The 16,047-nt window shown below is 38.3% G+C and overlaps 1 protein-coding gene across 5 annotated transcripts in view; it reads right to left on the bottom strand.

Annotated features, from left to right (window-relative positions):
- Positions 1-15,764, bottom strand: part of nyap1 (neuronal tyrosine phosphorylated phosphoinositide-3-kinase adaptor 1) — a 41,324-nt gene extending 25,560 nt beyond the window's left edge. For 3 of the 5 annotated variants that reach the window (XM_089130221.1, XM_039658964.2, XM_089130223.1), the window contains exon 1: positions 14,650-15,764. The gene's annotated coding sequence lies outside the window, so the exon portion shown is untranslated. Of the gene's footprint in view, positions 1-11,228; positions 11,921-13,336; positions 13,399-14,649 lie in introns of those variants that run through there. The other 2 variants (XM_089130222.1, XM_039658962.2) reach the window with 2 other exon arrangements.
- Positions 15,765-16,047: the final 283 nt, after the last annotated feature.

Genomic DNA, 16,047 nt, shown 5'->3' with positions numbered 1-16,047 from the left:
AGAAAATCAATCCATCCATTTTTCCAGGAGGCATCATATATTCCCATCTGCCTATACTTGTTTTCTGTCCTGAGAGAAATCCTCAACTAACAACATACAGTTTGTAATCGAAACTATTCAACCACCATTGCAAATCAGGTTTAATGACAAAATATACAGACTTTCAGCTGTTTGCAATGAACAAATCAAACAAAAGTAAGTAAAATAACCTAACACAAATGTTTCAAGTAGTTCCCCAAATTCAACTGAAAATACAACTTTTAATGACTTCTGCATATTTAATACTTAGTAGAACACCCTTTTGTGCTTATGACCTGCTGCAAACGAGCTGTAAAACCAGACACCAGCTTCTGGCAGCATACCCGACACAGGAACTGTCAAAGATAATCATATCAAGTATTGATTAGTACGCATGTTCGTGTAACACACGAGAGCTGTGGAGTGTGGAGGGAGTTAGGCAGGTTTGTTCTGCTGTCTAATAGAGACACTTGAAAATGGGAATCAATGAAGGCTCCCCTAGGCTATAACTATGGTGAGACAGACGGATATCAAGAGAGTTGAGGAAGTTTGGATATTGTTTTCGGATATTGTTATTGTTTAAGTCTTATCTCCCAAATCCAAAACAGAAGAGATCCTACAATAATAAGAGGTAAATAATATCTCCACAACATAAATTTAAATTATAACACAGAGCCTGAAAAAACACTGATACTGTTACCAAAAACAGAGATTATTACAAATACAGAATTACAGATACAATTTTGAAAGTGCACAGAAAGTGAGTCTAATACTGTAATTGATATAAATAGCGTAAAATTGAGCATCACTGATTTACTGAAGCATATTTTATGTTTTGACAACATAATTAGTTAGACATGTTATAGAGGCCAATCCCATCTGCACATATTCATTTTTATTTTATAACTAATTTTATAACTCTTATTTTATAACTTTATAACTAAAAGTTACTTATACATCAAGCATCAAAAGAACACTAATGAAAATGCTTCCATTAGGTATTTTTATTTTCACATTTATTTTTAGTCAGCAAGCATGAAACGAAAATTCACCCTACAGTATCTATTTTATTTTTTATGTATGTTATTGATTCATCCATGCATGTTTTTTTTTACCTTGTCAAAAATATTCAAATGTCCTTACTTGATATTTATGTGAAATGACAGACTTATGACATATGCCGGCTTCCCCAATCAGAGTAACAATTTAATAAGTTAAATAGATTTGAAAAAAATCCTCATTTCTGTTTTAATAACAGCAGCACTCAAGCAGTCTGTGTAAAAGCTGATGATAATGTTCTCCAGCATGATTTGAGAATGATCTGTAGAGTATCTTGGGCTTAAATAAATAAAAATAAAAATATTATGTCATGTGTCTGGCACATGATCAATGTTACAAATTTACTTAAATGAGTGATATATTTACAGTATATGTCCTGTATATAAATGTTATCCATGCACATACTTAAGCACATAACATTGTGTCAAGCAGTTCATTACAGGTGCAACAAACAGTGAAGACATACACACGCGTTTATATAGATGAGTGGGTCATAAGGTCAGTAATACAGATCATTAAACCTCAGAAGCAGATGGCATTTGCACACATCACACACACACACACACACACACACACTGCATAAACCACCAACCACATGATAATACACAAAGTAAAACAGACAAATGTCTATGTGTAATTTAATCTTATTTGAACGGCAGATTTTGCAGATCTTCCCAAAATTTGTGCGTGCATGTGCTTAAAAACGAAATCACACCCATCCTTCATTTATTGTGCTGTCCCTTTACACTGCACCTGGCTGTTGTCATGGTGACCGGCCAGCTGTCGCTTTGGCGACTGCTCTCCTGTCACTTCAGAAGCTCAGAGCGCTCTCGTGCTGAACGACAGTGTGAATGAAAGACACAGACAGAGATGTATTTGATATACAGAGAGGGAAACGGTGGGACTAGATAGATAGGTGGAGAAAAAGAGGGAGGGAGGAGGAGACCACATTTGAGAGGTTGGGAAAGGTTAAAGAGTCTGGCAGGAAGTGTTTAGAAAGAAGAAAGGAATCTCGAGAGAGAGAAAGAGACATAGCAAAGCAAGACAGATATGAGCAGATGGATAGATCACAGCAGACGGACAGGAGGACAAGTGCGGAAAGATGAATGGAGGACAACATGGAGACAATGAATGCAAGAAACGAGAATGGAAAAAACAGGCGGAGAGAAAAGGAAGTGTGCTGTAGGGATGGGGGAGGGATGTGAATCCATGTCTCTCACACCAGTCACTGTGTGCGGTCTCCTAGCAACACTGTCTACTGCCGTCCACATCCCTCTCTGTCTGTCTCCATCTCAATGCTCCCACTGTAGGACTCTAGTCTGCGTGTGTGCATGTTCGCATCGCTTTACTTTATCAAACACACTCAATCTGTTATTAAAACACACTCAACAACTCAACCAGACAGAACTGTCACGAGATGGAGTCAAAAGCAGGGCAAATGATAGATGAAAGCAAGGACACACACATGCTGGGAGTGTCCCCCACAGGGAAATCAGGTGGTACATATACAGAGCAGCACCTGTGTGCATTAGTGTGTTTTAGTTTTGTGGGACTACAGATAAACCCTCTTCAGGTACTGTAATCGAGACAAACAGTGTTGAATACTGCAACGACACTATCTAACTGTAATGGACAGTTCACTCAAAAATGAGCATTGTGTCATTATTTGCTCACACATATCCAAACCTGTTTGACTTACTTTCTTCTGTAGATCACAAAAGAAGGTGTTCTGAGAAATTGTTGAGAGACCAAAACTAGCACTAACACAGGTTTGGAAAGCCACATGGGTACATATATGATGACACAACTGTCATTTTTGAGTGGACTATGCCTTTAAGAGTGAAAAAGGAAAATCGGAATAATTTGCAATGGTGTAGCCACATTTACCATTGATTGGCAAAATTTCACCTAGAAAATCAAGTCATAGGAATCAAATAGGAATCAGCGTGATTATCTCTAATAAGAAATCAGCATGAAATTTCTCTAAATCCATTATTGCAGGTCCTTGCAAGTTCCTGCCAATTAGGGCATGTCATCATAGCCCCTCCCCTGGAAATTGCTGGTGTCATTACAAGTAACCAAGGGGGTAACCCATCAGCGGAAGTTGAAGCCTCGCGGGAGCCGCCATTGTAGCAGAACTTCACCTGCTGTTAGCATTTCCATTGACTCCCATTCATTTTGGCGTCACTTTGATAACTTTACATCTGAGACGTCCAAAAACTTCATTTGTCCATTATTAATTTCTAATATAAAGAATAACGGCAATGTATAAAAGGCTCCATTACCTTCTATCTTACGTTATGGCCCCGTAAAAGCAGTTTTTTGTAAAAATAGGCTAACGATTGCGTCATAACGAATCGCCTCTCTGTCTCACGGTACAGAAATTACCATATAGACAGGAGGACAAACTTGCAGGCAATCAGGGGAGCATGGAGGCATAAAGTCAAGGGAGAAGCCCATAGAGATTCATAAAGCTGATCCTGCTGCTAGCTCATGGACAGCTAAAACTCACTCTCTTCATCTCTATGAGATTCGGAAGGGAATTATTCAGATTTCACTCGGCACAGCTACTAGAAGACATACAGGTTGCTCATGTGACAGGCTCAGTTTGAGCCTGCGCAATACACCTGGCTATCAGCTTTTAAGGCTTCAATGTTCTCCGTTGAAATCAATGGGGTCGCTGTGTCCATTTCTTTTACTGTCTATGCTAGTAAAACCAGAGCCTGTCTAACGGAGAGCCTTGACACTTCCTCTTAGCCCCATTGTGTATCATCTTGGTTGCAGTTCCATTAGAATTTCACTGGAGGTGATCGCGGGCGAGAGCAGAATGAATGGGAGTCTATGGGGCTAAACGGCTAAATGTGTCTCTTTCTCCTGCGTGTCGTTGAATCAACATAGATTTTATTGTTGATTCCACAAGTTCAATATACTGTAGATTATAGGCCAAAAGTCGAATGAACGAGTACTTGCGTCCTTTTGATTTCTTACAGGTTAGGCTGTTGTTGGCCGGAAAACGCTAGCATTCTGCTATTGTGTGACGTTATTACAGTTTTGAACGGATTTTTAGAACAGATAAGTGAACTTAAAAATACAATTTTCAGCTGAGTGTATTATCTTAGCCCTCCCTTTTGAATGCAACTTTCAAATTACTTGACAAAAAATTACATCCTGAGAAAAGTGGATTTCTGGGGGTGAAACCCCATTGACCCCCATTCGACCGCGAGCACCCCCGCATGGACAGAGACGTGTTACTGCAGCCAGTCCAGAAACCGGAAGTAACCAGCCAGTGCCAGTTCTCTTCAGGTAACACTCTTCTACTTTACTTTCCTCACTCTATTATCTGCACTATCGCCACCAAGTGATAAAGCATACTGACTGTTTTCCACAGTTCAAAGAGGGTGTACTTCATCCGATTTGTTTCCCTCAGTAATTTAATTATAAAATATTACACTTATTTTTTTATTTGTAGTAAAAATAAAGAACTGGCAATTGTGTTTGCCAGAAATATTGACAACGTCTACAGGACGCCTGTATATTTTACAAACTTTAACCATATATTTTATTAAATGATATAATGTTAATATGCCTTCTCTGAAATCAACAGCTTTACTATTTCCGTAAATGACATCCATGTTTTTTTCTTTGCGGGAGGCATAACTTGTAGTAATAGGTGTAACTTTTAGTATTAGGAGTAACTTGTATGGGCATTGCTTATAGTACTGCAAACACACCCTTCTCAGTCATTGGCTTGGTGCTGTGGCCTTCTCTGCATGTGTACGCCCTGTTTGTTCATGGTGACACACTAACCTGCTTTGATCATGTCCTTGCATATAATGCTAACACACCATGCTAATAAATCATCTCTCCCCTCCCTTTCTCTTCTTGCACCCTATATCTCCACACACTGACATTTGGATTTTGTTTATTAAAGGCATTATGGGATACGCCCTGAATTCTATATTAGGATGCTTCACTCTGAAAGCTGTGGCACATCTGACTATACAGTCATTTTATTAAGTTTTAGCCTGTGATTTGATTATTGTTATCATCATACACCCCATTTATATTTTAATTTAACATTACATAAATGATTAGCTTTTCAATCAATCACGACTGTGACGTCACAACTTAATTTACCTACAAACCTTACACGATTCAAACGATGGAGAGAAAAGTATTTTACACTTGTAGGTTAAATTAGTTCAATTACACAGTTTCGAAGAGTTATACTGAGATAAAACAGCATGGCCCTATAGCAGATTCCAAGTGATCAAGGGCTTAGGGTGTTCCATTTAAACCCACTGCAAGGGTTCCATGGCAGCCCGTTCTCATCCCAAGACGTCATCTAACTGACGCTTTTGACCATACGTCAACAACCGAAGTTTTAGGGCACCGTTTAACGTCAGTTAGATGACGCTATCTTACCCGAACCCTACCCCAGACCTAAACCTACCCGCGTCATCTAACTGACGCTAAAGGTAAAGCGTCAGTTAGATGACTCCCTAAAATAGCGTCATCTAACTGACGTTAAAGGGTGCCCTAAAACATCAGATGTTGACGTATGGTCAAAAGCGTCAGTTAGATGACGTCTTGGGATGAGAATATGTTGTCCATGGGCATTCGTGCAGCGTAAACAATGACGTACATTCAAGTGAACAAAACGGAGGGAAGTTAGCGAAGTAAGGGCATAAAAAAGTGGCCTTAAATGCAGTTATATTACTATATCAGTTAATAAAACAACTTATATTTGTGCATTATTCGATTTTCAATAAGTCAGATACATTTATCTTTAAGCCATTGTCCTCATGGGAAATGTAGGCAGCTCTTTTAACTATACTTGTGGGGACACTTGATCCCCACAATTTAGGCACAACTTGACCCGCACACAAATACACATACAACACCTTCCCCACAGACCAACAACACACTCTGATTAATATTTAATGGAGTCTGGACTAAAAATATCTTCCTTTCTCTCCATCTCGCTATCCAAATTGCTATCCAACACATAGAATGCAAGGAACTACTCTGCATCTCCGGGAGGCTAAAACAAAATACCATGGCGCACAAACTGCAGTCCGTCTGTCCAGCAGAGTAACGCTCCATTGAGGGTAGCTGTGTCTGATTGCACCGTCTGGAAAACACCCATACACACAAGCAAACACACACTGAGCACTGCAGCAGATTGCCAATTAGTGAGGAACTGTGGAGGAGCAACCGCTTACACGCAGCACTCATCTGAACGTGTCTACCAGTATTTGCCTTATTCTGTAAACGGACAAAATATATTTCCTTGTCCCGATTCACTCCTCCGTTCAACTGCTGTTTCACTCTGTTCTTCTCCTGTTTTCTGCATCCAATTTTCACTCACTTTATTCACGGAAGCACTCACTGACCTCCTCTCCTCCTCCTCACTTTACTTTCCCTTGTTCTCTCTCCACAGTCACCAGCTCTCAACCCAATAGAGCATGTTTGGGATGAGGTGGAATGGGAGCCTCGTGCCCTGGATGTGCATCCTGTCAATATGGGCCAACATTCCTAAAGAATGCTTTCAGCACCTTGTTGAATCAATGCCAGGTATAATTAAGGCAGTTCTGAAGGCGAAAGGTGGTCAAACACAGTATTAGTATAGTGTGTTCCTAACTTCCTATGTACAAAAACACACAGCAACGGTCACACATGCTAAAGTAGGGACAGACGGTGGAGTAATGAACCCCTTCACATGCTCATCCCTAGGGAAGACTTTGTTTTGAGTATTGCTTTGTATATGGTGTAAGTGCGTGTGTATATTCATGCACATCTGTTTCATGTGCTGAGTATATAAGTGAACAAAAGACTGCTCGTCCGTGTGTGCATCTGCATGTGTGTGCAGAGGTAAGATGAGGACAAGGACGTGGGTGCTGTGATGAGAGAAGCAACAATATTTTCACTGCTAGGCTCACCAAAATTGGACAATAGAAGATTGGAAAAATGCTGCCTGGCCTGATGAGTCTTGTTTTCTGCTGCGACATTCAGATGGTAGGGTCAGAATTTGGCATTTATGAAAGCATGGATCCATCTTGCCTTATATCAATGGTTGAGGCAAGTGGTGGTGTAATGGTGTGGGGGATATTTTCTTGATACACTTTAGGCCTCTTAGTAGCAAAAAAAAAAATAGTCCCTGACCGTGAACAGCAACAGCGCTCTGATGTGTTATATGCATGAAAGCTGAAATAAAAACAACATAGGAACCGTTCTCAAACTTTTTTCATTTTTTTCTTTACAACACAGAATGTAAAATTTCCTCACACAAATATAGCTCATCTCGCATGATACAATTAATGTTAATTTTCCGATAATTCAGTTAATTTCTCTCTGCACTTATAAATATACGATTGATGCGGGTGGCTGCTAATGGCCATTTTATAATTAGATCTTGCACACATTATACATGCTATTATTTTTCCTGAAACACTTAATATGTTAAAAATTGTTTTTCAAATTATAGATTAATAGAACCATTTTTTTTAAATAATATTTGTTTTTTCTGATATAGGCAAAACCAGAGTTTTTAAGTACCCCTGAGTTACATGCACCCCTGAATGGGAATCGCTACCATAAATAAAGCAAAGTGGTAACCTGCTCTGCCCCAGTTGTGGAGGACTCCCCCGCTTCACAGCAACACTACTTCTGACAGATGCCAGATCCAGCCACATGATACTCCTAAAGTAAAGCAAATCCCCCAATAATTTAGTGCAGAACACATTGAAGCATACATACACAACTATTCCAAAAAACCCTGTCTTTCTTACTAAAAGCATTGGACTCTCTGACCTGAAAGCGTTTCTGTGTTACACTGCAACAGATATGACATTGTGCAACCAAATGGAAGACAGAGTGAAATATCTGACTTTTTACGTAGCACTAGCTATTTTTTGGACCTAAAACACACAACTTGTCTGGTGGTAATTCTTCTGCTGCTTTTAAATTCAAGGTCCACAAATCTAACTAAAACCATGAAAATTTAATGCCCCCTCTTGTTCCCTCAGTCTGTATACAAGCTATGCTCTATTGAATCTGAAACATTGATGTTGCTTGTGACGGTCCCCAATGACGCTGGCCTCTCCTCCATGTTCTTCCTCTTCCATTCTTTATTTTCTGCCTGCAGTTCAGAGCAAAACAAGTTCTGCAGTCACCAGATCCAGTGCTCGTCTCTTTATCTACAATTCTTTCAAAGACAGACTAAGGGCCCGTTCACACAGAATGCGTTTTTGCTGTTAAAAACGCAAGACGCAGGTCAGATAAATGAAAAAACAAAACAAAACAAAACTGAACTTCTTTAGCGGCACATTTACAATTGCTATGTCATCCGTGAGGCGCTGCAAAAGACACGATTGCAACAATTAAAGATGTCCATCTAGCGTTTGTTTACATTGAAAAACAATGGAAAAGTAGCGCAATTCACTGGATAAACGTGTTCTGTGTGAATGTCCCTAATAGTAGTTGGCTGTGTGAAAAACCACATTTAGTTGCTGTCAGATAAAATCCTTAAAACAACCATTCTGTCTGAGAGCACTACTTTACAATGCTACATTAAAGTGTTACGCTTTACTAACCAAGTTATATTTTACATTAGTATGCTACAGCACTTCACTAAAAGAACATTACTGTGAAATACATAGATTGCTACTCTACCAAGCATACAGTAAGCATCAGTGCCTGAGGGGTTCATTTTAATGTATAACCCAGCTTTACCTTAATAATTCTGTCTTGCTTCACATTAGCGAACATTCATCTTTATTCATCACTACTTCTTCAATCTTCACCCACCCTTCCTATATCTCATTTGATTTAAGCCTAAAACAGACATCATGCTGGTGCTCAGATGCAAACATGCCATTAAAATTCAATTCGGTCCTTTCAGGAAATCCACAGCGTAAAGCCTGAGCCTGATCATCCTGAGAAAGACAGACACACATTTATTCTCCTTGGTTTCTATCCTGGTAAATCATAAAAGTCTCTTAAGATAATTTCATGTTCCTTGTTCACAATTGCACTTCCATTCTCTTATTTTACAATTACACAGTCTTTTAAACTATCTGCTCATTATCTTATTTATTCACCCTTTCTGCTCTTTTCTCGTGTCTCTCTCTCTATCCCACATGCTGTTGTCATATGCTGTTTCATCAAATTTCAAAAACAAATGGGAGCTGAGAGACAGGGAGTCAGTAAGAGATGGAGATAGAGACAGTATTCCCCTACCAGCCACTAGAAGTCACTCTTATTGTGCTGTGAATTTGAGTGAAGTTGCTAGATTTTGAGGATCTGAGGTGGTACAGGGTCTAATTTTTTTTAAATATATTATTACAATAAAATATATTTTACAATTATTTGTATAATATATTGAATAAAAAACAATTATTATAAAATGTAGGCTATTGGTTTATATTGTAATAGCCTATAAAGTTTACTTTCTAATAGTTAATTCAGCTAAATGTTTCATTGCCCCTCCCACATTGAAATAGCCTATTACATTAAAATACATGTGCAAGTAAACGATTCTGCAAATATGCAATCTAAGAATGTAGAAACATTGATAAAATATATAATTATAGGCCAGGCTTATTATGCAACACTTAATTTTATACAGTGAGGTTATCTCTATTACAACAAAGGGGATTTGATCTGAAACAGGTAGTAGACACCTCTCTCTCTCTCTCTCTCTCTCTCTCTCTCTCTCTCTCTCTCTCTCTCTCTCTCTCTCTCTCTCTCTCTCTCTATATATATATATATATATATATATATATAACTGTTACAAATTTCTACAACTGTTATATATATAGCCTACTGATATCCAACTCCAATCTGAGAACACACCCATCACTTATTTAAATGCATCACTCCCAATACAAATTTCAACAACTGTTTGATTAATTGAAGGGATTGCTTGAAGGTCAAATAATCAAATTATTTTTATCCTGTATTGTAAAAATGTCTCATAATGTGATAATGGCCCCCGAAAAAGCCCTGTGTGAGCATTTTCACAACCCCCAGACAAGGTGGGGCTGGTCTCCTCATGTCTGCAGTGTAGGCTACTCCAGTCTAAACCTCCTCGCCTAACCGGCTTTCCCCGCGCTCACCCCGCCTCTCTTGCTTTTAATCCGCGAATAATGTATCCGCTGATCATTCTAACTTAGTGCTGCTATTAATCTTTATCAGGAATACACAAGAATACACAATATGCGGAGACGTCCAGGTTCAAGACACAGACATACACGCTCACGCGCAGCCACGCCTCCCATCTACTATCACATCACGACTGTAATAAAATTGGCTGCAGTTGTAGCTTGTCGCACGTGCCATTGGCATTCTGATGCCACCTTCACGCGCAGTTTATGCAGACGTTACGTGAGACGAATATTTCTGGAGACACTCGCCGGTACAAGAGACCAGGTTACTCGTCACCAAAGTCTATGAATGGCAAAAAATTGAAAAAAAAAAAAGAAAAATGCATCGTGAGAAAAAAGACAAATGCATCGTGTAGGCTATGCTTTTAAATAATGACAATTGATGGAATATCTCATAAATCACTCGTTAACGGCTCGTTTCCTCCGTAGCGAACTCTAAAACTCTCGCGCGCACTCTGACTCTACCTGAAGAAGAGAAGAAGACGCTCCTCTAGACGCGTCACTTGTATACGCTCAAATGACCACAAACCCGCTGCCTTTACACCTTACTCTTTTTACACTGTTTAGGGATTCTGCCGGGTTTTCTGTAGGAAATATCGACGGTGTAAGCACAAGTCAACCATGACATATTTTTCGTTTTAAAAAGAACGAACAGTCGCAATAGCGCACAGAATACACGGCTTATTTTTCTGACAACTGTTTTAATGGACAAGCTTTTTGTCTTGAGAAATACTACAAGGTATGGATTAGGTAGTAAACGAAAACAATACTTATAGACTATATTGACAAACACGGTATTAGGCAATAGGTGGTAGGTTGGTCAATTCCTCTGTGGGAGATCGTATTGCCTTAGATGTTTGTAATTATATTTCCACACACACACAAGTCAATACCAATTGAGGTCGAATTTCGTCACAATTTGTATGAGTTAAACATCCGACTTCAATGTACAGAGAACAAATGGTGCAAAATAGACTGACTTACATAAATGGCGTGAAGTCGAATTGCAGAGGACAAGTAGTAAAATCAGACAACAACAAATCCACGCCGGTCTGCTGACGATGACATTGCCCTCTTCATAGAGGAAAGACGGAGGTGACAGTAATTTCCAGACGTGTCATAAAAGATTAGATGGAAAAAAATATATATATTCGGGGAGATCGAGCATCAGTGCGCTGACGGCTGGGCTGGCTGCTTTTTGTAAACAACATCCTCATCCCCATTCACCCTCCGCGCGGAGCGCGATGAGAAAGCGTTTCGCTATCCATGGTGCAGTTCACTGCGACGTTAGAGGAAAAAAACAAAAACAAAAAAAACATCCTTTTAAAGCAGGCCCATAGAACCATTCACAAATGCAGTCTGGTAGTGCCTGCTCACTGTAACCCCGAGACGACTTCAAGGTAATGAATGCAGATAAACAGATATGTCGGCGGTGGCGGCGCACTTCGCGCTGATATTAATATTCCTGTTTTAGAGCTCGTCGGTGAACGGAGAAGCAGATGCCTAGCTACTGACTCCGTTCTGATGCGCGCCCCGCTCTCCAAAAATGACGTTGTATCATGCTGCTGTTTTTGCGAAGGGTCGACATTCTGCCCCCTCCATAATAATAGAAATTCCACCGACTGTTGTTATGCCGTTGTTACGTTGATGCCTGCCCTTGCCTCCACCTTTCCGACAGCTGATTCGACGAACGTAGGCTATTTACAATTTTGCCCACGTTCGCTGTGTGCAGACGTATGCAGTCTGTCAGCGTGACAAAATTTAAGGCATTGCTGAATATATTTCATTATTGTCAAAATAATATTTATTTTCACCATCCTATATGAATTTAGCACATATAAGCAGCCTACCGCAGATACTCAGATCCAGGTAACAGAATGTTCCCACAACTTCCACTTATGTTTTGCAAAGGTTATGCAAATGTTAAATAACATTTATAGAACGTTCTTATAACATTATTAGTATTTAATATGCGTTCTCGTATTTTGGAACGTTTTTTGACCAACGTATTTTGGAACGTTTACTTGATGGGCGTTCTCATAACGTTGAGAGAAAACATTCTGACAGCATTTTCTAAAAATCCTTATAATGTTATTTGTATTTGTTTGTAATATTATCCTTTTTGTACAAATAGGCTAGTCTAAATGTTTTAAGAATGTAAAAAATAAGGTTAGGAGAATGTTCTAAATTGTAGGCTATAATTTTAAATATTGTTGTAGCCTACCTATTCCAACAAGAAAACTGGACAATAATATTGTAATATTTTAGAAAAATTGCAAATCATTGTTCCCACAACGCTTTTAGAACATAAATTTGTTAGCCGGGCAATCACCTAATTCACCTGAACAGGTATACTACGTTACGGCACTTATCAATAGAATTACATAGCCATCAGAACATCCATCAACAGCAAGAGCAACATTATTATTGATGACAATCCTATTTTTCCATAAACCAAGGCATTCTCCTTTTCTCTCTCACTCCATCCCCACACTTCCATCACTTTATTAGATGCACCTCTCCTTCATGTGCTATCCATAGAGTGAGAAAACATTGTGATTTGAGAGACAAGCGATGAAGGGGAAATGTGAAAAGTAGGACTTGAAGACATGAAAACAAAAGATAAAAATAACAGTGAAGTACTCACACTTCAGGATGGCAGACAGTCATCGTGCATCACACATTTAATTAGCGTAGCTCATGCGCATATGGCATTAGACTGCATCATCTGAACAGTGTGTTCTGACTCTTTGCTGATTTCTTGTGGAGTACCATGACCTTGTGGATGAACCTTTTTAATGTACTGTAAATGATTTAAAGATGGCCTGTTCTGGCCACTAAGAAAAAGTTAAGAAGAGAAATTGTTCAAATATCAAATTGGTGTTTTCATAATAAGCTATTTTGCTCTTAGGGAAAACTGAGGCTATTTTATTTGGTTCTGCGGCAAAATTGAAGAAATGTCCCAATTCAGAAATAAGGGTTAACAACTGAATTGCCAGATTATTTAAAACAATTATGAAGAGAAGTTAAAAAAATGTCATTCCAATTAAGATCCCATGTGAATTTATTAAGGTGTGAGATGTGAATCTTACTTTTAAGCAAGAAGTGACATTTTTGGGATGTATTCTTGACAGGAGATAGCGCGGCAGTTGCTCTATTGAAAATAAGAAGTAATCGAATAACTTTTTTAGCAAGACAGGCTGCTTATTTAGATAAACAAAGCTTGATAATATTAGCTGATGCATTAGTGCAACCACATTTTGACTATATGCAGTAACTTTCTGGTAGTGGCTCTAAGAAACGAGTTAAAAATAAATTACAGACTGCTCAGAACAGGTTGTGTAGATGCATTCTGGGGTTACATACTCATACACAACATGAAAAATAATCATTTTAGGGAATTGGGTTAATTTTAAAAGTTGTTAAAAGGGTAATTTTTATAAAAATGATGATGTGTAAAAAATAATTCAGAGAACTGTTCCTAAATTGTATGACTATCTTTTTGTGAGAGATGTTCATGGTATTTCTACAAGGGCAAGGATAAATAATATATATTTGTACCAGTTAGGGAGGAATTCGTGTTTGCACTCGAGTGCAGTTGCTTAGAATGAATTGCCAGATTATTTTAAAAAATTACATTTAGAAGAGAAGTTAAACATTTCTTTACAATTAAGACCCAATATGAATTTATTAAGGTGTGATCTTTTTCTTTTTGATTTTATTCCCACTCAAACTGTTGTCTATTTTATGCATATAGAGGACCACAATAGAAATAAGCCTGCATGTGGCTTTTTTTTGTATATTTTATGAACAATATGTCTTGAAATGTGTATGAATTTCCTTTGGCACGATTTATTAGTTTAAAATCATTGTTGAATAAATCAAATCAAATCACATCACAGTAATAGTCACAAGAATAAGCCTCACCAAGGATCAGTTGTGAAACACACTTTGCCTTTGCACATACGAAGAACCTGCACTGAAAGCATGTGCTGCTGAGTAATGAGTAAAGCTTTGTGAACACTAAGTTGTCATGTTTGGTAATCCAGATTGTTTATCATAATCAATGACTGATTTCAAACAAAAATAATAGAAATTTGCCTGAGAAACGGACGCCAGCAAGTACAGCTTGGAGCGGAGTAAGTACCGGAGGGGTTACACTCGGTCCTAATCAGGTGAGGCCCTGCGGCTCACTGATGGAACAGATGGTGAGTTGTGAAATCACAGGTCCAGATGCAAGAGTAATTCATGATAAAATATGATATATAGTAAAGTCAATAAATAATACCTGATGTTTATGTGAATAAATAAATATGATAAGATGGATAAAGACAACAGACAAGACAACACTTGTAAATTCACTTGGTTGGAGATATCTTTGTAGTGGATATGAAATGGGTCATACCTCAGATGACTCCCTGTTGTGACGTATATCCGAATGAAATGGCTTCTTGAACATGGAAAAAGTAGGGGAAGACATGATTTTGACCATTGGGAATTGATTTGATGGTTGTGATTGGCTAGCTGTGATGTCATGTGAGTGACAGGTCGATCCCTCCCTCTCGCCAGTAAACACATCAGAGAAGAGATATTACTGCAATAGGAAGGGGACACATTTAGATCAATGATTACAAAAATTATGATGTGCATTGGATAAATACTTAAAATACTGCAATATTCCATAAGAAACAAGTATTGTCCATTTGATTTTGTGGTGACATTTTTGTATTTCTTACTGATTTTGTTTTTTCATGATATGTAAAAAGGCAAATCTAGCAACAATAACTAATTAGTGAACAACTTTTGAGTCAGACCCTTTTTTTTGCAGAATCAGTTAAACTGACACAAAATTGGTCTAAACAATTCATTATTTCGTTAGCCAGATGTTAACCTATATCAATGTTAAGATGTAATCTAAATGTTGGTTTATATTTAAATGTTCAATGAAAAGATGAAAATTGTCTAATCCAATTATCTATATCCTAAATTCAGGGCTAAATATAGCCTACATTGCCAACCTTTGATTGACACAAGGGGTTAAGCAGAGTTAAAATACTTGACTTGCTTTATGAATAGCTATTTCCTAGTATCTCGTTAAGCATAAGCTAGATAATTTATAAGGCAGCCACCAAGGTTCTTAATGTTTCACATATGTAAATTGATACAATTGGGATTAGACAGGTTGCTTCACAAATTTTAATTCAATGTTACTTTGGGTGTCAATCTGTCTCTAAAAAAAAAAAAAAGAGTTGTCATATTTAATTAGGCTGTTCTTTTTTTCACCCCTGAATGGAACACGACAGTAGACAAATGAAAGATATTAGATAGCCAACATGCAAGATACTGATGAAAGATATTGATAGCTACCCAAAACATTGATCTATAGGTTAATTAAATATTAACATGAACTAATACAAAAAGAGAAAAAAAATCAGGGTTGGACCCGTTACAAAAGAGAGATTACAACAAATTTCCTGTGAGCTCTTCATGAAGCAACAAATCGCAAACACTAAAGCACTATTTAGGAAGTAAGCAACATTTTTCAAATGCAGGGGAAGAGAGCGCGCTGTCAATACGCGCGCGCACACAGTCGAGTCGCTCCTCCTACAGCTGTCTGACGTGTCTCATATCGCTGCTATTTAACATAAATCTCACGACCATAGGCTACTTTTACTGTCTATGGCTATTATTCGGGCACAAGAGTAAGCGGCTGTGGCCTTTTCGTTACCTAGGTGTGACAGCAAAGAATCAAGATGCTTTCTTCATTGTTTATGAACGATTCACGTTCAAGCAAATGGTAATT

Source organism: Pimephales promelas, chromosome 4 (assembly GCF_988280905.1).
Source record: "Pimephales promelas chromosome 4, fPimPro1.hap1.1, whole genome shotgun sequence".
Taxonomy (NCBI): Eukaryota; Metazoa; Chordata; class Actinopteri; order Cypriniformes; family Leuciscidae; genus Pimephales; species Pimephales promelas.
Note: the sequence above shows the minus strand (reverse complement) of the source record. Positions and strands in the feature narration are given on the sequence as shown.